A 23,710-nucleotide genomic window follows, 5' to 3' on the forward strand; every position below is an offset into this window, starting at 1 on the left:
CAAAGCAAAAAAGTTACTTTTAAATCTCCATTGACTCGACTAATTTCAACCTCAATTTTATTCTGGGATATAATGACACATAATTTATCAATAAGAGCAACCCGGACGAGAAAGGCTAAAAGGTTTTAGGTAGGGGAACTCCCAGAACGGCGAGTGAAAGGTAATACCAATTGCTCTAGAGGGATACATACACACTAATGCAAGCTATACACTGGGTGGGTTCAAGTGAGAAATGCTTAAAACATGGTAAAGACCTGACATTGATTTAATTGTTAATGTCACAAGCCTTCATACTCCTGGGTCTTCCTGTGAAAATAGCACACAAACCAAACACACTCTCTGGCCAAATTATTATCACATTTATTTTAAAAGGAATAATACAGTTGGCCCAATTCTCGAACCAGGACGCCTCACTCCCAACAGGGAATTGGTGGTCCAAAATTTGGCACAATTTGGCAATGGGGAAGTTATTAACTATTATTTTGGATAGTATGCCACACTTGGAGGATCTGGAAGCCATTTCAGACGCACATAATAGGCATAATTGAGAATATCCCAACATTTCCAAGATTTAGTAACAATGGCTGAAACGCACAGAATGTCATACTCCACAGAGGAGGAAGAGAGAAGAGACATTGAAGCAAGGTGATTTGCAAATTAGGGATGATGTGAATGTTGTTTTGTGAGCACAGGGTTGTCCAAGACTCATTCTCTCACTTGCTACTGGGGTGCTCACAGGAGCTATCCTCCAACAGGAGAGACAGGAACTGACATGCAAATTGTGAAACATTAGAAGGATTATGAACCTTCTAATTAGATCTCCTGGTTTGATGTAATGTATTTTTTAACAGTTCCGTATGTATTTATCCAAATTTAGTTTTTGGCCATCTTAGTGGTATTTATCCATATTTATTTTGTGTTTTGAGAATAAACGGAATCATAAAATAGTATATATCCACATTTTTCTAACTAATAAGCATGCACTCATACTTTGATGCCTGTAGAGTTATAGCAGACTAAGCATCCGCATACAAATATTAACATTATACACACATATATGTTAACTAATGCCTGTGTTTAAGGAAATCTCATACTGCTTTTTGCTCTCCATGCCTTCTTTCTGCTCAGCTGTTAGCCTGGAATTCATGAAGGACAGCATGAAGTCATTAACAAGCACAATGTTCTGTATTTTTCTGCTTTTAAAACTAAACACAGAAAAACAACATTATTGTCTGTCTGTATTTATCTGTAAAAATCACTAAAAACTGAAAACTGGGAGCCTTACTTATAATGTATGACTCTGCAAAACAGACATTGGGAACACTCTTACTCCCTTCCCATTACCTTAGATTTGCTGCGTTCATTTAATGTATTATATACACCTAGACAGCTAGCTTATCTTGTACTTATTTTCTCTCTTCTTTGTCTTCTTCCTGGGAGCCACAGCCCCCAGATATTGGTTTGACTTTCTCTGTCCCTTCTCCCCCTCTATTATTACTGATGCACTTAGATTACCCTTCAGAGTTCAGTAAATAAAATGTTTAAAAAAAAATAAATTCAGGAAATATATTTTCCATGTTTCCAAATGTGTGGCCGTATGCCACCAATTGCTCTCACTGTAGTTCTCCGTTTTATCAACCTGAAATGTATAATCTGTCTAGGCTCATTATGGTTTGTTTAAATACGGTAATGGCTGTTCAGCCCTAGAGTTAGACACCTTTCTTTGGTATCAGACACCCAATACTCTGCAAATATACATTTTTTTAGTACTTTAGAAACCGTAGTTCAGTTTCGTAGGGAAGAAAAAAAACAACTTCTGCTCCTCTCTAAAGAGGTGATTTGCGGATGGTTTCAGAATCCGTGAGAGCTTTCTATCCATGATTCTGTTCTCAGACATGGTAGCATTTCTTCGCTATCGACCACCAACTCTTACATAAGGACCTTTCAGTGCATTAAACTATGTCAGTGTTTGAGTATTCGTCTCCCTTATTCTGGAGATCTTCCCCCTCTAGGTCATGGCCGCCGCTTCTGAGGTGATTTCACCGGCCTCGTCAAGTTGCTAGAATATTATCTCAGTACATAGTTTGCCATCACTGAGATTTTATGACATTTCTGACTTATGAGAGACTCCTCCTACTTGGGATATGGGAACATGTTTGTGGCTGACTATCTTCTGTGTGATGTTTCTGTTGTAAGTATAAACGACGGAACATCAGGAAAAGTACAAGAAGAAGATTTATTCAGGAAATAAACAACCCAAAAGGAAACGGCTGCTACTGGGCTGCCAAGCAATCCAACTGACACAGAATCATTGTTAGTGCCTGGAACATCAGCATCAACCAGGCTCCAGAACGTGAGTCTTGATGTCACCAAGGTTCCAGGCCCAGCATACACATGCTAGGAATAGACGTAAAACATTTAAGATCACAACACATCCCCCTCCCTCACAATAATCCATACAACAACTACGTAATAACAGAATCAAGTAATATAGTCCTTCACCCAGAATGGTTTTGAACGTGATCTGGATGAAAACTTTGAGCATGGTAATGACTCCTTGGATGTTTCCATGCCTGGTGATGATTCCTTAGATGTTTCCATGAAATCTCTACTTTGATCTTGCAAAGTGGGAAAATAGGAGTCTTTCACTTGACCTTCCCACCTCGCGATTCTAGACATGCTCCAAGCGTCACCATTATCAAGAATCACAATGTTCCCTTTTATTTCTTTAATACAATACGGCCCCTTGAAAACAGACCTTCCCTTGGTTGTGAAACAGGGATTCCTCACTAACACTAAATCACCAATCTTCCACTTAACACCAGACACACCATGTTTAGTGTCAAATCGCCGTTTGTAGTTACCCTGATATTTTTTCCTGAGACTGGGTGCCATATCAAATCTTTCACGATTGGACTTGGTTTGTGCAACCTTATTATTAAACCATGCTGGAAATAGTTTAGTACAACCCATCTTTCCCCTCATATACTCAAAAGGAGCTATGTAGGTGACACTGTTTGGGGTGTTACGATAGGCCCACCACAGATCCCTTAGTAGATTAGTCAAGGGAGTTCTAGTTTCGATGGCTTCCTGCACACAAGCCTTAACCATCCTGTTCATGCGCTCAGCTAGACCATTGGCTTGTGGTAAATATAAGGCAGTCTTCAAATGTACAATAGCCAGGGAATCTAAGAAACGTTTCATGTCCATCGAAGTCAATTGTACACCATTATCAGTGACTAATTGGCTAGGTATACCCTCCTTAGAGAACTCCTCCTCAAGGAAGTCAATCACTGTACGAGTATCAATTGAACTTACACACTTGGTCACCACCCACTTGGACGTATAATCCACCAAAAGCATGACATATTGTTCATTCGCTGGTAAAAGATGAAACGGACCCATAAAATCCAAACCTAATTTCATCCAAGCTTTCTCTGGCACATGTACAGGAGACAATGGTGCCTTCATCACAACCTTGCTCTTGTCATTGCTCGCACAACTCAAACAATCCTTCACAACCGCCTCAGCCTCACGGTCTAATCCTGGCCACCAGTATATAGCCCTTAGTCTAGATTTGGTCATACTCCTTCCCAAATGCCCTTCATGAGCCAGCTGGAGAATTCTGTTCCTCACACCCACTGGTGGTATGGATTTACTCCCTCTAAACAATTCTCCTCCACTAAGAGAGAGTTCATTTTTTACATTCCAAAAACTTATCAAAGAATTAGGAACCTCTTTGTACTCTGGCCAACCTCTGACAATGAACTTTTCAAGTTCACACCTACCTTCATCACTTTCTACAGCCGCTCTCCACTCTTCTTCACTAATTGCTGCTTCTCTCACCCAATTGATATTACCATCCTCTACTATTTCTTCACCACTGTCAATTGAGGAACGGGACAAAAAATCTGCCACAATATTCCTTGGTCCCGGCACATATTCTACAGTGAAATTGTACTCCAACAATCCCTCCACCCACCTTCGTATTCTAGGAGTTAATGCTTCATTTTTCTTGGGAGTGAAAATTTGAACGAGAGGCCTATGGTCAGTCTTAACCACGAAGGGTAACCCCCAAAGATAAAATTTAAAGTGTTTGACTGCCCACATACACGCAAGTGCTTCTCGTTCAATAACTGAATAATGTTGTTCTGTCACTTTGAGAGCACGGGAAGCAAAAGCGATCACCTTATCTTCACAATCTACTCTCTGAGTAAGTACCGCCCCCAACCCTTTAACACTTGCGTCAGTGTACAAATAGGTTTTGGCACGCACATCAAAATGCCCTAGAGTGGGCATCTTTCCAATACAAGTTTTTACCAAGGAAACAGCAGTTGCACAGCCCTCATCCCACACAAATTCAGAACCCTTCTTTAAAAGAGCTCTCAACGGTTGGGTCACACTAGCAAAATTGGGAATAAATTTGGAGTAATATTCCGCCAACCCTAGGAACGACTTCACATCATCCTTGTCCTTGGGTTCAGGAGCACTAACTATGGAATCAACCAGCTCCAACTTGGGTTTAATCCCCTCCCCGGAGATGGTGTGCCCCAAATACGTTACAGAAGAGACCTTGAATTTACATTTTTCTTTTTTTACAGTAAGACCTGCCTCAGCTAATTTGCACAACGCCTCTCTTAAGATTTTATCATGTTCACTCACTGTTCCCCCATGAATCAATATATCATCCTGGAAACACAAAATACCAGTAGTTCCTCCTAAAACTTTCTTCATAACACGTTGGAAACATGCAGCCGCAGAAGCCAACCCAAAAGGCATCCTCAAAAACTGATAAGCCCCTAAAGGTGTTACAAATGAGGTGAGATGCCTGGATTCAGGGTGCAATACAATCTGGTGATATGCCGAGGATAAATCCAAAACACTGAACACTTTAGAACCTCCCAAGGAAGACAATTTTTCCGAAATATTAGGTAGCGGTTGACGATCCACCCAGATAAACTTATTAAGGTCTCTAAGATCAACACACATGCGGATCCGTTTCCCATTATCCTTCGATGCTAGAACAACAGGGGCCAGCCACTCTGAGAACTCTATCTCTTCAATGACCCGTGCCTTCAATAGTCTATCAAGTTCCACTTTGAGAGGTTCCAGCATTAACTTAGGCACTCTTCTGACTTTGTGTACAACAGGGGTTACATTTTTCTTAAGAATGATCTTGTGTTCGAAATTTACTAAACAGCCTAATTCTTCACTGAACACACTAGGAAACTCTTGGCAAATATCTAACTGGTTATTTTCTTCAGACACTACCATGACCTGGTCTTTAGAATTGGGATCTAGTTTAATGCCCATGTCGCGTTGATGGCGCCATCCTAACAAATTATTGCCACGTTTGGCCACATAAACCTTCCCTACAGTAAACTTGTCTCGAAATTGAATTTTCATAATCTTGTATCCAACTACATCTATTCTAGCGCCACCATAACTGACTGGGTTGATGTCAGGTTTAGAGAGAGAATCTAGATTCTCATTAAAAATCTCCTTCCAGTTTTTATCACCGACCATGGTGTATGGAGAACCAGAGTCCGCTAGAACCGTAATGACTCTGTTGTCAAGTTTAATAGCACACTCAGGCATGACTACGGGTCCCTCATCAACCATGCTAGTGTTGTGTCCTACCAGATCGATCTCTTGCCCTACCTACAAAACAATTTTATTGATATTCCCAGTGACAGAATCTATGTTGTTTTTGTCGTTGTTACACACCCTGGCATAATGGCCTTTCCTTCCACACTTCCTACACACAGAATTTCGTGCAAAACAATTAGGACTGTTAGCAACATGACCCATGTTACCACAGCGGTAACAACGTAATGATTTACTGTCCCTTTTTTTATCCTGGATAAGTGTTTGAGACTTATTGTCCATGCCAACTCCTAAAACTTCTTCCTGGATTTTTAATTCTTGTATAGTGGAGAGCCCATCTCTATCAGAATGATTCATTTCCTTGATCCAATTACTGGTACTTTCCATGCCTTCAACAATTGCAATCGCTTCTCTCAAATCAGGGTTTCTAGTTAAGAGCTTCTCCTGCACTCTTCTGTTATTGGTGCAACGCACTAGTTGATCTCGTATAAGAGAGTCTGTAATGTCACCAAATTCGCAAGTGCGAGCTAAAGTCCGTAAGGCAGCAATAAAATTACCTACACTTTCAATACTGCCTTGAGATCTGGCAAAAAATTTGTGCCTTTCAAGAACAACATTCAATTTAGACTCAAAATGAGATGCCAACATCACCACCGACATTTCATATACATCTCTGGGTTCACCATCGGTTCCACCGATAATTAACGGCTCCAAACTGTCATATATATTTCTGCCTTCAATCCCTAAATTATGTAAAAGGACTGCTTGTTTTCTTGCTGGAGAGAATTTTTCTCCCCCTATGGCTATTAGATATGAGTCAAACAGATTCTTCCACCTCTTCCACGGAAGAATAGGATCACCTTTGTCTAATAAAAAAGGTGGTGGTTGAGACATGGTGGGTGTAGCCATTGTTATTAACACGGAAACTGTCAAATTCTGTAAAATGCTCTCTCTTTTATCCACAATAAAAAATTTGTCTTCACATAAGGAACAGAAGTTCAAAATCTTCAGTTAATTTATTCCAGGATCTCTATGGCAACTCCTAAGCCAAAGAGCCAGACAAATGTACGAGGCAGTCTAGTTTATTTCTACAGTCTCCATGGCAACTAAAGTAACATGTGACGTAGATCCCATTACATTTCTTGTTGCCAACAGCGTTTTCTTCCCACAACTCCTCCTGACTTTTAAAGAAAAACAAATATTCGTCAGACCAAGCTGGGAACTCCTGCTATAAGTGGCTGTGTCACTGTGAACACGGCCGCGCACTGAACGTTATCGCCGTGAGGAATGTGGCCGCGCACGGAGCGTTCTCACCGTGAGAAGTGCGGCCTCCGTTTAAACAACGTATACACGGAGCGTATACGTACTTGAGCGCTGCGAGACACAGCAAAAAAATTTTGACAGTCCGTACCTGGAAGGGCGCTCCTGAACACAGCCGCGCACTGGATGTATTTACCGTGAGGAGTGCGGCCGCGCACAGAGCATTCTCGCTGTGATGAGTGCGTTCTCCGTTGAAACAGCGAGCAATAGCAGAAAAAACATAGGCTGGCCGTACCTCCAAAAATAGACCTTAGAGAGCAAATCCTTCCGAAATAAACACAGAGGAGAGTGAACAACGAACATCCAATAACCGCAGTGCAGCTCTTCGTTGAAAGAGAGAAAAAAAAAAAAAATACGTCCGTGGGTTCTGGGTTGTCAAAGTCTTCGTCGCCAGTGTTGTAAGTATAAACGACGGAACATCAGGAAAAGTACAAGAAGAAGATTTATTCAGGAAATAAACAACCCAAAAGGAAACGGCTGCTACTGGGCTGCCAAGCAATCCAACTGACACAGAATCATTGTTAGTGCCTGGAACATCAGCATCAACCAGGCTCCAGAACGTGAGTCTTGATGTCACCAAGGTTCCAGGCCCAGTATACACATGCTAGGAATAGACGTAAAACATTTAAGATCACAACAGTTTCCTTGCTGAATATAAATATGCCAGGCATCTCAGTGCTGCACAGAGTGCCAAATGTAGCTGCACATAAGCATGGAGTGTTGAGGAGAGTGTGAGGACGGATGCAGTCAGGCATGCAGGTACTCTCCACTTTAGGCTGGACACTTTGAAATGTAGAGCCTACCTTTGATGGATATTAGTTAGGACAACCAGGGTTTTGAAGTATACCAGGTAGCATAAAATGAACAATTCCATTGGAGGCACTGTAAGCCAACACAGGGATGCTATATGGTGTTCACTCAGGGGAGATAGGGGATTCACCCAATTGATTGTACTGATAAGCCAGCAAGAAATATGAAGTAAACCCAAAAACGACAGAGGTCCAACTCATTGTACAGGTGCAGTTGTATACTTGTAGATCTATCACTGGCTTCTTGGGTTTACTAGGGAGAGTACCACAAGGCATACATACATGCTACTAGAGAGGAGGCACAAGTGTGATTTTCTTTCTGCTCATGTGGTCCACTACATTTTCCAAAATGTTGTTTTATGTGAAAAGTGTGACCTTTCCTGTTTTCACATAAACCAAAATGTTGCATGATTTTTACTCATGGAAGATTGATCACCCCAAAATATATCACCAAAGTTAATCTCTGTGTGATTGATGGCCCTGATGGACTCAAATGGAATCATGGAGCTGAGCAGCGGTTGAAATGTTAATGGTGGTTATTCGTCATTATCAATATTTAGCTCTTGAAATATTGACAATGGCTGCCAGTAAAGTTAACATCACTTCAGCACTTACTCTGATATTTACTAGACCTCTGAGTAATTTTAATGACACCAGAGTTATTGAAGTAATTTGTCTAATTTTGTGTTACTCTTTGATGCAGAATTACCAAAACGCACTCATTTACGCCCATGTAAGTAATATGGTGAAGAAAATCCGAACCCAACAGCACATTCAGTAAGTGCGAGCGGTAGCTTGTGCTGCTGTTTGTGCTCTGTTGCATTTTGCACTATTTTCTTAGCCCAAAATGCACCCTTGCAACAATTTTGGATGCAAGACTGCATTTTGCTGTAAGTTTATTTGAAAAAAAATCAAATTAGTGTATATTGTATCGCAGTGAACCGCCTTCCTTTAATCGCACATAGGATCATATGCCAATAGTGAAATATTCTGGGATTGAAAACTGAACCAAATTGCTTTTAGCAATATTTATCAAACCACTAACAATTTTCAGATATAAAAAGTCGAAATTCACTAACATCATGTAAATAAAGTTTTACTTTATTAAATGGAGAAAAGGTTAATCTGCATGAAAATATTTAGATAAATACAGCCTTATGCAGCTTTCCCTTTTGAATGTCTGTCCTTTTTGCTGCTAGCATGTGTTTCTGGTGAGCAATGTGTGCTTAAATGCAAAGTGTGTTTAAGCCTGCAGTACCGCCCCCTGTCTACAGGGGCAGAGCTGAGCACAAATATAAACACACTTGATGAAACACCGGTCCCCACAATGCAATTAAAAAAAGTTGTAAAAATTGATATGGATGTTCCTTAAGTCATTTTATATCATTTAGAAAACATTGCCTTGTGGGGACCTGAATTCAGGTCCCCACAGTGCAATCAAATCCCCACAGAGTGAGTGAGTTGTCACAACCAAGTCCACACAGAGATAGTAACACACACACACACACACACACACACACACACAAACACCCTTCCCCACACACACACACACACACAAAAAGACTCCACAGCAGGTTAAAATAGATTATGATTTTATAAATAAATCAAGATGAAAACGACAAAAAAACAGTGAGTAGAAGTCAAGGTATGAATTGTTAAAAGATAAAAAAAAGTTCTAGCCCTTAGAAGCAGATAGCACTTTAGGGATTACTTGAATTCGCACTGGACCTGGGCAGAGTCAGGAGTTCAAGCCAGCCACGATGGAGTGCGGGCCAGGTACAGGAGCCACGCAGGGTTGGGGAACAGAGTACCTTGATCCTGGTCACAAGCAAGGGATTCTGGGATGATGGGATGATCTTGGTTGCCAGGTAGGAGAAGGATTTCCCACCTGCAGTGGTTCGGCGGATGACGAGGGACGGCGACGAGAGCGAGGCTGGTTTAACGAAGTTGACGGGTGGGCGTGTAGAAGGTGAGGCGACGGTTGAGGTATTCGGGGCCCTTGTTGTGGAGGGCTTTGTGTGCGTGGGTGAGGAGTCTGAAGGTGATCCTTTTGTTGACGGGTAGCCAGTGCAGGTGTCTCAGGTGGGCGGAGATGTGGCTGTGGCGGGGTATGTCAAGGATGAGGCGTGCAGAGGAGTTTTGTATTCGCTGAAGACGTTTCTGAAGTTTTGCGGTGATTCCTGCGTATAGGGTGTTTCCGTAGTCTAGGCTGCTCGTGACGAGGGCGTGGGTCACAGTTTTTCTGGTGTCGGTGGGGATCCAGAGGAAGATCTTTCGGAGCACGCGGAGTGTGAGGAAGCAAGAAGACGAGACGGCGTTGACTTGCTTGGTCATGGTGAGAAGGGGGTCCAGGATGAATCCGAGGTTGCGTGCGTGGTCTGAGGAGGTCGGTGCGGTGCCCAGGGCCATGGGCCACCAGGAATCGTCCCAGGCGGACGGGGAGGTTCCGAGGATGAGGACTTCCGTTTTGTCTGAGTTCAGCTTCAGGCGGCTGAGTTTCATCCATTCTGTGACGTCTTTCATTCCATCTTGCAGGTTGGTTTTGGCGGTGGCTGGGTCTTTGGTGAGGGAGATTATCAGCTGGGTGTCGTCGGCGTAGGAGATGATGTTGATGTTGTGTTTGCGTGCGATGTCGGCGAGGGGGCTCATGTAGACATTGAAGAGAGTAGGGCTGAGCGAGGAGCCCTGTGGGACGCCGCAGATGATCTCGGTGGGATCCGAGTGGAAAGGCGGGAGGTAGACTCTTTGGGAGCAGTCAAAGAGAAAAGAGGCGATCCAGTCCAGGGCCTGTCCTTGGATACCGGTGGAGCGGAGGCCGGTTATTAGGGTGCGGTGGCAGGCGGTGTCGAAGGCAGCCGAGAGGTTGAGGAGGATGAGGGGGGCTGTTTCTCCGTTGTCCAGCAGAGTTCGGATGTCGTTGGTGACTGCGATGAGTGCGGTTTCCGTGCTGTGGTTGGCCTGGAATCCGGATTGGGAGGGGTCGAGCAGGTTGTTGTCTTCAAGGAAGTTTGTCAGTTGTTTGTTGACGGCCTTCTCGATGACTTTGGCCGGGAAGGGGAGGAGCGAGATGGGGCGGAAGTTCTTCAGGTCGCTGGGGTCCACCGTGGGTTTCTTCAGGAGAGCGTTGACTTACGCGTGTTTCCAGCTCTCGGGGAAGGTGGCAGATGCAAACGAGCTGTTGATGATGGTCTGGAGATAGGGGGCGATGCTGGCGTTGGCTTTGTTGAAGATGTAATGTGGGCAAGGGTCCGAGGGGGCACCGGAGTGGATGGTGTTCATGGTAGTTTTGGTCTCTTCGGCGCTGATGGGTGTCCAGCCGTTGAGGGTGACGGCTGGGGCTGTGGGTTCCGTGGTGGTCAGCGGGGTCTGTGGACCGAAGCTGTCGTGTAGGTCGGTGATATTTCAATGGAAGAAGGTTCTTGTGAGGGCGTGATGGAGTTGGAGCTGGCGTTGGGATTGGAGAGCTCTTTGACGATGTTGAAGAGTTCTTTGCTGTTGTGGGTGTTCTTGTCCAGTCTTTCTTTGAAGGATGCTCTTTTGGTGGCGTGGATCAGCTGGTGGTGTTCGCGGGTGGCGATTTTGAGGGCTGACATGTTTTCTGCGGTGTGATCTTTGCGCCAGGTTTTCTCGAGGGTACGGCAGGTTTTCTTGGATTCTTTGAGGGCGTCTGTGAACCATTGAGGTTTCCTGGTGTTGGTCTGTCTTGGGAGGCGTCTGAGGGGGGCGAGGTTGTCAGCGCAGTTGGTGATCCACTGTGTGAGGCTGAGGGCTGCGTTGTTGGTGTCGGAGGTGATGGTAGGTTGGTTGTGGTTGAGAGTGGAGAGTAGCTGTTCTGTGGAGATTTTGTTCCAAGGTCTGCATGAGATAGGTTGTGTGCGAAGGTGGAGAGTTGCGTCTGAAGGTGAAGTGGACACATCTGTGGTCGGTCCAGTGTATTTCGGAGGAGTGGCTGAAGGATACGTGGTTGCTGGCGGAGAAGATGGGGTCAAGCGTGTGTCCGGCGATGTGGGTGGGGGTGTTCACCAGTTGCTTGAGACCGAGGTTGGCGAGCAGGGTGGTGGTGTTGGTGTTGTTGTTCTGCTCCAGGTGGAAGTTCAGGTCTCCGAGGAGGATGTAGTCTGGCGAGGCTAGGGCGTGCGGGGAGATGAAGTCTGTGATGGATTCGCTGAAAAGGGCGCGTGGTCCAGGGGGCCTGTAGATGAGAGTTCCTCTGAGGGCGGTCTTGGGGTCGGTGTGGATCTGGAAGTGCATGTGTTCGGCGGCGAGGGGGGTGTCTTCGGTGCAGGTAATGACGTCGATGGAGTTCTTGAATTTGATGGCGATTCCTCCTCCGACTTGGTTGGTGCGGTCTTTCCTGGCGATCTTGTAGCCGTGGGGGATGGCTATGGCGATGTCGGGGGCCGATGAGGCGTTCATCCAGGTCTCAGTGATGAAGGCAACGTCCGGTGCGGTAGAGTCCAGGAGGTCCCATAGTTCAATGGCGTGCTTGTGGACGGAGCGTGCGTTGATGAGGATGCACTTGAGGTGGCTATTGGCGCGTGGGCTGGTGGGCGGGGGTGCAGTCGCAGTGGAAGGTATGCTTGCAGGTCTGACATGCAAAGGGTCCATGAGTGCGTTTCGGGCTGGCTTGGCAGCAGGTTGTAGTACGTCCCGGGTTGAGTGCGTGGAGGGAGGCGGCGTCGTAGCAGTGCTGTGGGGTTTGGGAGCGCTGGGGGCCAGGGGTACTGGCGCTGGGCGCGGTCCAGGCGCGGTCCAGGCGCGGATGGGCGCAGACGGGCTTGCCGCTGGCGCACCTTTGGCGCGCCAGCGGCGCTGCCGCGCAGCGGCCACCATAAGAGGGAGGCGGGGGGAGGAGGGGTATCTGGGGGCGGGAGGTGGGAGGGAGGGCGACGAATGGGAGCAGGGGGGGCGGGGCCGCACGGGTGGCAGCGGCGGGAAAGCAGAGGGCGGGGGGCCGAGAAAGAAGGGAAAGTTGGAAAAAAGGGAAAAATTCACAGGAGATGGAAGAGAAACAAGGAGCTAGGACAAGGAGAGAGAGCAGAGTAAAAATGAAGGAGATTGGACAAAGACAGAGAGCAGAAGAAAAACGAAGGAGTTTGGACAAGGGAGAGAGCAGAAGAAAAACAAAGGAGGTTGGAAAAAGACAGAGAGCAGAAGAAAAACGAAGGAGTTTGGACAAGGGAGAGAGCAGAAGAAAAACAAAGGAGATTGGACAAAGACAGAGAGCAGAGGAAAAACGAAGGAGTTTGGACAGAGACAGAGAGCAGAAGAAAAACGAAGAAGTTTGGACAAGGGAGAGAGCACAGAAGACAGAAGAGAAAACGAGGGGCTGGACAGGGGGGAGTGCAAAGGAGCACTAACGGTCTGCTGGAGGTGGCAGGGGCCTGGGCAGGTGGAGCTGCAGCGGCGGGGGAAGCGACCTACCCAAGGGTCAAGGGTCATAGGAGCAGGGGTAGAGATTTGGATATCCCTGAGTTTGTAGCAACAGGAGGCAATCCAACAAGTCCTTGGAAAACCAATTGGGGACAAGGCAGAGTCCAGCTGTCCCTCAGCATGGTCAGAGAGCAGCAGGACAGAACAACGGAAAAGCAGTTCTTCCAGGTCAGCAGTCCAGCAGAGTAACAGTGCTTGGTGGAGCACAGCAGTACTTCTGACAGAGTCCAATTGCAGGTCCAGAAGTGTCTGTTTTGTTGGGGTAAGAGACCCAGTACGTATACCCAAAAGTGCCTTTGAAGTAGGGGTGACTTCAAAGAATGGTCTTTGAAATGTACAAGTATCCTTTCTTCCTCAGCCATGGCTCCAGAATATCAGTATGGGGTAACCAGCCCTTTGTGTGGGGACCGGCACTGCCTATTCAGGTATGTCATCACCTCCTGCCCTTTGTGCCCAGGAAGAGCCATTAGAAAGCAGATCAGAACTCAGACACACCTAACCTTCCTGTGTTTGTGGCTGTGTAGAAGAAATGCACAAAGTGTAGCTGTCACCCATCCTAGACATGTATTGGAGACAAGCTGCAGGCACGTAGAACAGTAAGAGCAGAGAAACGTCCCCTTTCTAAAAGTGACATTTCTCAAATAGTAATGTTAAAACCAACTTTACCAGTAAAGAGGATTTATCATTAACATTCCAATTATATGAAACATGACAGCTTCTCCTTCTCAATCAGGATTTGCAGCTTAAATGTGTAATAAGGAATTCCCAATATTAACCTATAAGGGAGATAGGCCTCACAGTAGTGAAAAACAACTTTGGGAGTTTTTTTACTACCAGGACATTTAAAATGTAAAAGTACATGTCCTATCTTTTAGTTACAATAGCACCCTGCCCTATGGGTTGCCTAGGGCCTACCTTAGTGGTGACTTACATGCAATAAAAGGGGAGTTTAAGGCTTGGCAATGAGTTTTGAATGTCAAGTCGAAGTGGCAGTCAAACTGCACACACATGCTCTGCAATGGTAGGCCTGAGACATGTTTAAATGGCTACTAAGAGGGTGGCACAGTCAGTGCTACAGGCCCACTAGTAGCATTTAAAGTACAGGCCCTGGGTCTCTGTCATACCACTTTACAAGGGACTTACAATTCGCAAATTTAATTTACTTGTGTATAAACCAAAGTTACAGTATTTAGGGGAGAAGCACATGCACTTTAGCACTGGTTAGCAGTGGTAATGTAATCAGAGTCCTACAAAAAGAATCAGCTAGAATATGAGGCAAGAAGGCTAAATGTTTGAGGGAATACCACTCTAAGGCTCACACGTCTAACGCAGTGTTTCAGGCTCAATCCTGGATTCAGGTGAGAGTGTCTCTGAGGCCTCTGAGCATTGTGCATCCTCTTTGTCAGGTGGCAAATTCAAACCCTGCAGCAGAATGTGAAATCCCAGTAGGCCTAGCATCAAGGGGGCCTTTCCAACAAAATCCACGTCTCTGAGGCTAGGAATGCACCTAAGCCAGGCTGAATCCACCACTCTAGTCAGGGCAAGTATGTTACACACCAAAGATAACCTATGCCCACCCCTTGGTAGCTTGGCACAGAGCAAACAAGCTTATCCTCAGAGGCAATGTGTAAAGCATTTGTGCAACACACTCACACCAGTGAGACATGATTACACCACAGAAGAGACTCCACACTTGATTATATACAAATATGTTTCTATATTATCTATACAACTGAGACCAAAAACAATATAGATCATAAATACTGAGCATTTTGTGCAGTTACTGACATAATACTCGCCATCCTGATAAAACAAGAATCAACCTGAAATGCATCATAACATCAGTGGATGGTTAGAGCATCCACATAAATCATCACAGGTCAAAATAATTGCAGGAGTCACACAATATCCCTATGAGAGCATAGGGTGCACTGCAACTGCACTCCTATTAAGCATCATACAGTAATTAGTGAACCCCAGGTAGGACGCTCCTACTAGTTGCAGTATGGTCATTTGTATCAAATTCCTACCGGCATTTCCATGCTGCGCTCAGGAGCCTCCGATGAGACTTCACCCCATGATTGAGGAATAATTTAGGCTGATCTGAGATCCAATGCCCACTATAGTATGTTCTTTAAAGAAAGGGGAGGAGCACTAACCTTCAGAACACTCAGGGAGGCCCTGCTGGGTCTCCCGCTGTCAATTCCCCAATTGAAGCTGCCCTTGACTGCGGGTGCTGCTGCAACCACCCAGTACCTGCTCCCAGCTGCTTCACTGGATCCAGGCGAGCTGCCGGCACAGGAAATCCCAAGCGGAAGTCTGTCCTGAGGCCACGCTGCTTGGTTAGCCTGAAGGTGTGGCGACACCCGGCGTTGCTCATAGCGGCACTGCAGCTCCTCTCGGAGGGGGGCTCTCACAGGTGCCTCTGCGCTGAACATCTGTATATGGAGTCTCCCAGTCAGGAGAGGCCACCCTGTGGAGAACACAGGCCTCTGTCGGTGGGGTCAGAAATGCTTGCAGAACACTGTCTGATGAAATGCGAGCAATGCACAACACTTCGCACACGCTGGGGTTAAAAAAGATGAAGAGGTGTGGTTGGCAGGTGGGCCATCAACCAAGCAAATAATACTAAATGCGGTCTCCCCTGGCAGCCCGGCAGTAATGTACAGAGCAGCATCTGGTTACAAGTCCCACACAAAACCTGGACAGAGTAATGTCAGGGAATAGCTGACATCTGGACAACACACCGAAAAGCAATCCAGTGTGTCCCTTGTGCCATCCAGCCAGTAGTAGGGCAGCAAGGCAACATCGGAAGAGCCGTCCAAATGAGTCCTTTGTGTAGCGCAGCAGTGCTTCTGACAGAGGTTTAGTCCCAGATCCAAAACATGGTCAGAGCTTCTGTACTTATACTCCAAAAATGTCTCTGATGTAAGAAGTGACTTCAAAGGAACCCTTTCTAGTGTAACACAACCCCTTTCAACCCAGCCCAGGCTCCAGACATCAGTAGGGGTAAATCATCCATTTGTGTGAGGGCAGGACAAAGCCTATTGACATTTAAGGTGTAAATAACCTCCCCCCTCCCAGCCCAGGATGACTATAAGTATGCAGATGGATGCCTTTCCTGTCACACCCAGCACCTCCTGTGTTTGTGGCTGTCTGGAAAGTGTGCACAAAGTTTACCTATCATTCAGCCCTAGACATGCAGTGGAGTCAGGCAGCAAGACACTAGAGTTATAAGCACAGAGAAAAAGTAGTATTTCTAAAATAGTAATGCAAAATTCAACTACACCAGTAAGTAGGATTTTTCATGACCATTCCAAACATGCCAATGCTACTCCTTTCAGATCAGAAATTATCACTTAAAAGTGTATAAGGGAATTCCCAATCCTAACCTACGAGAGGAGCAGCCCTCAAAGTAGTGAAAAATGAAATAAGCTGTTTGTCACTACTAGGATATGCAAAACATAACAGCGCATTTCCTACTTTTAACATACACAGCACACTGACCACAGTGCTACCTAGGGCATACCCTAGGTGTGACTTTGATGTAGTAAAAGGGGAGGTAAGGCCTTGGCAAGTAGTTCAAATTGCCAAGTTAAGGTGGCAGTCAACAGACACTGCATTGGCAGGCCTGAGACAGGTTTGAAAGGCTACTTCTGTGAGTGGCGCAATCAGTGCTACAGGCTTACTAGTAATATTTAATTTACTGGCCATGGATATATGGTATACCACTTTACAAGGGACTTACAGTTACATTAAAATGCCAAACAGGTGTATGCCAATAATACCATGTTTTCGGGGAGAGAGCACATGCATTCTAGCATTGGTCCGCAGTGGTAAAGTGCCCAGAGCCCTAAAGCCAACAAAAAGTAGGTCAGAAAAATAGGAAGAAAGGCAAAAAGTTTGGGGATAACCCAGCAGAAAGGGCCATTTCCAACAGTTCTCTTCTGCAAAGCGGACAGTGTTGGTGGGTGCATGGCTACTGGGTTGAAGGAGTTGTCTGAGAGCAGTGAATATCTGAGTACTTTGATTGCCAGTGGATGGCTTGTTCCACATCAACTTGTTGGATCTACTAAAGATTTGTCTGGCCCTAAATTCCTTCCTGCCATGCATCACTGAATGGCTGGTGCAGGTTCTTACAAACCACACAACTACTATTTGGTATTGCAACAAACAGGGTAGAGTGGGGTTTTGTGCCAATAGGCTTTGTGTGTCTAGATAAAGTGTCAGAACTTCTTCCTGGTCACTGTACACTTGACAGGGTCCCTGAATGCCAGATTGGACAAACTGAGCAGACATTGCCTGGTAAATAATAAATTGTATCTACATCCTGAGTTGGTGCAATGCATCTTCCACCAGTAGGGAGAGCCCTGGATAGATCGTTTGCCATAAATTATTTCTTAAACCTCTACTGCTCGCAGTGTTTGTAGATTCCTATCAGCAGTACTGAAGGCCCTCACCTATTATGAAGATGGCAGTCTTAGGCCTCTCCCGCACCGGTTGTATAGATTTGGGTGCAAACTACTATCTATGTTGGGGAGCCCCATGGGGTTTTCTTTTTACTCCCAGGACAGAAATGGATGCACTTGCCTGGTGTGAAATGCCACTGATGATGTGGGGCTCTGGGTAGAGGGAAAAAAGGGGATACTGCTTGAACTACCTTCTCAGTTGGAGCTTTATTGGGGTGCCTGAAAGGTAGGGTTAAAAATGTTCATAAGAGTTGATTCAAACCATATCTTCAGGCTACATGTTTGTGGCCTCATGTACCCGTATTGAGCTGTTAAGGGTTTCTTCTGGACCAAAACATCCCTCTGCTAAATAAGGGAGAAATAAAGTAAACAACCTACAACGCTTCTGTCCAACCACCTCTCTTCTTAATGTGTAATGTTTAATTGTTTGGTCTTTCTATGTTTGCTGGACCAAACAGCCTTGTTTAAAACACCTCTTCTAATGAGGTTTATTAAATACTTGTCACAAATGTTCCCTCCATTTTTGTTACCTCAGTTTGACCTTAATGTGTTCTTGACATTCCTAATGTGTATGCCTTTTGATCCTGTGCTCACTGTATCTCCTGACCATGAAGGTTGTCTTCTTCATTACTGTAGGAAGCTGGCTCTCTATATAGTGCACTAAAATGTAGTATAGTGGATCCCCAATTGTTATTGCAGAGACAAAAGCAGATAGGACTAATGCTCTATTTGTGGTAGTGTGGGCGAGTAGTTAGGCTTAACAGAGGGTAGTGCAAAACATTTGTTGTACTCACAGAGGCAATAAAAAAGGCACACACTCAAATAATAAGTCCAAAACCAATTTGGAAAAATACCAATTATTAATATATATATATATATATTTATATATATATATATTTCAAACCCAAGAACTTCATAATCAGGTAAGTAGACTTTTAAGCATAAATACTTTTCAGAAATAGACAGTGTAATTTTCAGCATTCTCTCAATGTTATCCTATGGAGGAAAACAATATTCAGCAAGCACAGGGTTAACAACGAATTACCAAGGCAATCTAAAGGAGATTAGGTAAGTACTGAGCACTGATCAGAAGCACACCAACAGGTCACACCGGGTGGCACTGGGTCAGCCGGGTGCAGAGGTGCAGTAAGGCTTCGGGTGCCCAATGGTTTCCTATGGGAGTTTGGTCCTCGAGAAGACAAGCTGCAGGCTCTGGATAGGAAGCCAGTCAGGGATAACAAGCAGGTAGTTAGAAGACTTGGGGTGCTCTGGGCCATAGGTGCACCATTGGTCCTCTTCTCCTGTGCCCAGGGGTGACGAATGCAGGGTTGTCCTTAGGCATCGTGTTTTCACGTCTGGGAGCATTCACCATCAGGGGGTCCTGTGTGCTGAGGCTGCAGGCGTCGTGTGGAAGTCCAGCACGGGTGGACCCAGGGTGGACTTCAGCACTTCGGAGCCGGAGGATGTCATTGGCACCAGTGACCAACCTCGGCTGGGGTCAGGGGTCACGGGTTCAGTGGTTGCTGTAGCTGTCAGATTTTCTCTCTCCACAAGCCTGTCGGAGAGGAGGCCTGTTTGCAGAGGCTGCAGGCATCTTGTGAGAGTCCAAGATGGGTAAGACACACTGGACTCAGCCCATGGGCAGCAGGGGAAACTGGGGACACGCCTCAGCACCGTCATTTGTCCGGGGTTCCAGCAACTGCAGAGTCCATTCTTTGGTGTTTCTTTTTGCAGGGCAAGTTTGGTACCCACAGGAGACCTGAGTCTTTATTGAAGGCTGGACAAGTTGGCTTCTTGTGCAGGATCCTTTGAGGTCCGCAGGCAGGCCGGAGGGTTCAGGTCAGTTGCTTCTTCTTTTCCTCTTCTGCGGGTGCAACTCTTCTTTGTCAGGGTCTTCTTAGATTGTCGAAATCTGAGTTCTAGGCTTCAGGGGTACCACTTAAATACTTAATTTAGGGGTGTTACAGAGAGTGCCAGGCAGTAGCAAATGGGCTGACCACCTTTAGGGTGACTACCCTTCTTATGACTACTTCCACTGGGAAGTGGGCATAAACCTAACCCTAGTGGCCTAATTCCTTCCAAACAAGATGGAGGAATTTGAAAAGTAGTGTCCGCTTCAGCTCGCCCACCTTAGGGGTGGGACTGGCATGAAGTGGGCACTCTTCCTAATTTAACTAATGTTCACGCCTGTGCTGCTGCCAGAAGTGGGGTCAGGGCAGGGAGATTGGTAATCTCCGCCATTTGGAGATACCTGGTTTGCATTACAAAGGGGGCAAGGCCTTTGAAGCTCCCCACCCTGGAATGTCCATCCTGCCTGGGAGAGGAGGCCACACCTCTGCCCAGAGCAGGCCTTTGTCTCAAGCCTCGAGAGCTCTGGGTCTCACCTTGGGGGGTGGGGGGGGGTGGAGGGATGGAGGAGGGAGGGCAGAAATGCGTCTGTGGTGGCTGAACTGGTCAGGACTAGTCAGTCACCACACTGGTAGTTGGTAGGATTTCAGGGGGCACCTATAAGGTGCCCTCTGTGTGCATTTTTTTAAAATAAATCCATGACTGGTCAGTGAGGGTTTATTATTCTGAGATGTTTGATACCAAACATCCCAGGATTCAGAGAAGCCATCATGTAGATGGGGACCTCGTATTGACCAGTGTTCAGCACATGCATTTAAAATGGCATCCCTGTGCACTTACTATGTTTGAGAATTGAAAAAGACACAGCAGGGGCATATCTGCTCATGCAGATATGCCCTCACATGTAATATAGTGCACCTTGCCTTAGTTCTATAAAGCCTGCTAGAGGGGTGACTTAGATATATTGCATGCAGTGTTTAGGGGACATGGCACACAGGCTGTGTGCCGTCATGTTTTCATTTTCGGAAGCATCTTGTCACATAGCCTGCAATGGCAGTCTGCATAATGTTGGTGCTGGGTCCCTCAGAGTGGCACAAGTGGTGGTGCAGCTCTGAGGCGCCCTCTTAAGTACCCAAGCCCTAGCTACATGGGGAACCAATTACTAGGGACTTAAAGAGGGCTGAAGGGCCTAGTCACTTGGGGAAGTGAACAGGTCTCTTGTTTTAGGTAAGGAACACTGGCACTGGGGACCTGGTTAGCAGGGACCCAGTGCACTTCAATCAAAGTTGCTACTAAAAACCAGGCAAAAAGTGTGTGTGTGTTGGGGGTACTGCAACCAAATCCCAGTTCCCTACAATTACAATTAAGTTAGCTCATCGTGTGATCAAACTTCTAGGCACTTTCAGTGCAACCGCCCTACACCACATTTTTGCAGACAAATTAATGCTGAGAACTCAGTGGCTGCCTTGCTGATGGTTGGAAGTTACTCCAACTTGGTACAACAATCACTCTACCAGTGTTCTTTGGTCTCCCTCACCTCTTGAAATAGAAGGAAAGGCTCCATCAGTTGGACCCCAAAAGGGCCTTGACTTTTTACGTGGATAGTACCAAGGATCACTTCCTTTCGTAAGCAAGAAAAGGAAAGGTTGTACAGAATAGGACCTTGCTGAGGTGAATACTCCTCTGCATTAATATCTGAAATTCACTAGCTAAAAAGGAAAACCCAGAAAGTCTGATCCCGTTCCATCAGGGCCAAGGATGCTAAATGACATTATTATGAGGGGTGCCTTTCCATGACATCTGCTAGGCTGCGTCTTGGGTGCATACGTCCGTGAAGCACAACTGCCTTGACAGCCAGGTCCGTTGAGAAGGACATTTTGCCCTTTTGGGTCTGGAAAATGTTTTTTTCTGAGCCCACTCAACAGACTTTCCACTACAGAAGATACTGCTTTGGTATCTGTTCTAAGGTATGGATTTTGCAGTTAGAAGTATTCATTAAAAGAACAGTTGCATCAGAAGAACAAGTTTCTTACCTTTGGTAATGGTCGTTATGTTGGATCCTCCAGCTAATTGGAGATTCTCCACTGACTTCCCACCTCCTCGTTCTGTGGAGTGGCCTCACTTTAACATCTAAAAAGGTCTCATGTTAGTCAACAGTACTCTGTTACCAACAATTGCTCACATACTGCGTCTGAGGACGTGGAAAGATAAAAGACAAAAAATGAGGTCAACTCACAGGGCTGCCACTTATATGAGGCTCTGCTTTTTCCCTGGAGTCAGAGCAGAGTCGCATGACAGCACCTCGTAGTGTGCAGGAGCACCACTACAAAATTCTATGGACTCAGTCAGGGCCCTCAGGTATAGCCTCAGGTGAGGAATCTATGAGTGGATACTCTATCCAGAACAATTCCTACAGAAGGTAGGTGACTTGCTCATATAAACACATATGTGCATAGTTTGTCAATATAAAACTGCCCGTGTCTATTAAAAGGCTAAACATTGGCCAAAGTAACCAATTAAGTAAGATAGTCACTAATTAAATTAGAGGCTACTAGAAACATTTCACAAACCTTTTTTTTTAAATGGAAAAGCATGGCAATGTTAGCAGTCACACTGCCATAGACAAGAGAAGTAAAGCTGGCACTGTGCCTTTAAGGGCTCCTGCATGTTCCTTAGGACTACAGTGTTTCCCACTGTTTTTCTGACAAAAAAAGTATTTTTTTTGTAACATGTGTAGCTGTAGATCACATTCCTTGCACAGTCCTACCATCTAGTGTTGGGCCTGGGTGTTGCAATATGTTTTTCTTCGGAGTGTGTGGACAAAGAGAACTCTCCACTTCAGAATGTGTTCTTCCCCCCAGATGGTAAGTGAAAGTAGCATAGAAAAGCAAAGCAGAACAGTAAATGTATACTGGTGCTGTCTGAAAGAGTAAGTATTGTATGTAATGTGAAATATATGAGGCATAAGGTGGTAGGGTGCATCTTGGCCTGTTGGCGTCTTGTATCCTCCTTGACAATTATGCCAGGTGGCATATGCAGGATCTATAGAGGAATATGAAGTTCCAGTAGGCCCAGCACCAAATAAATCTATCCGATATCATCCAGATTCAGTGGAGACGGCTCACATTCAGCAGTGGTGGTTGCTCAAAAGCAATTGGTCCATGAGAGAAATTGGGATGTTGGTTGACTGGGAGTTGACTGAGCCTTGGTAAAGCAACAGCCATAATCCCTTGCAGGAAAATCACAAAAAGTCACTAATTTAACCTGTGCTTAACCCTGGGTAACGTAGCACAAAATGCGGTGAGGTTAAACGTATAGGCATTCTGTTAAATATTTATGCATTACACAAACAGCAATACAGTGAAAACACAAAACAATAAGATACCAGTTTACAATAATAGAGTACATCTTAATAAATTGCGTCCAAAACAATCAAAAACCAAATAGTGTAAGGTTCAAAATAGCAAGTCCTCAGTTTTAGGAAATGGCCATCTAAGCACCAGGGTCCAGGAGTGGATAGAGACCACTTGGTGGTTCAAGACTCACTCGGGCTGAGTCCAGGTACGGGTTAAAGATGGGTGGAGCCTTTTATGTCCCGTGGCTCTGAACAGGCGGCTAGCAAACTACTCTTTGAAGTCACTTCTGTAAGTCCTGAGTGCAGGCGAATATGCAGGGCTCAACAGCAGGGCTGGCCTCTGAGGGTTCAAGGCAGGCTCCAGGCAGCAAAGCGGTCCTTCCAGGTACAGCGGCAGTCTGTTAGAGTGCACAGCAGGTCACAGTATCAGGCAGTCCTCTGAGACTCCTTCTGCAGCTACAGTAATGAACTGAAGAGTGGGTCTGAGAGCCCTATTTTAATATCCTGGTGACCTGCTCCTAGAAGTTGGGAGAAGTTTCCAGAAGAATTCTTTGAAGTTCCAGGAGGTTCCTGCCTCCCCTGCCAAGGCTCCTAGCTGGCTGCACTGACAAAACAGGGCTGTTAAGCCTATTGTGTGGAGGCAGAGCCCAGCCTATTCAGGTGCAAGTGAGGCTGTGCTTAGCTCTGCGTCCAATAAAGTCCGTTAATGGCCCATGCAGGCTCTGCTAATGTCAATATTCTGTTACTGTCTGGAGTGAATCCACATAGTTTTAACTGTCAGTTACACCCAGTCATGTGACTTAAGGCAAGCTACAGGCACAGAGGGCTAAGGGCAGCAAAATACCAGCTTTTCAAAAGTGGCATTTTCA

Source organism: Pleurodeles waltl, chromosome 4_1, assembly GCF_031143425.1.
Source record: "Pleurodeles waltl isolate 20211129_DDA chromosome 4_1, aPleWal1.hap1.20221129, whole genome shotgun sequence".
Lineage (NCBI taxonomy): Eukaryota > Metazoa > Chordata > Amphibia > Caudata > Salamandridae > Pleurodeles > Pleurodeles waltl.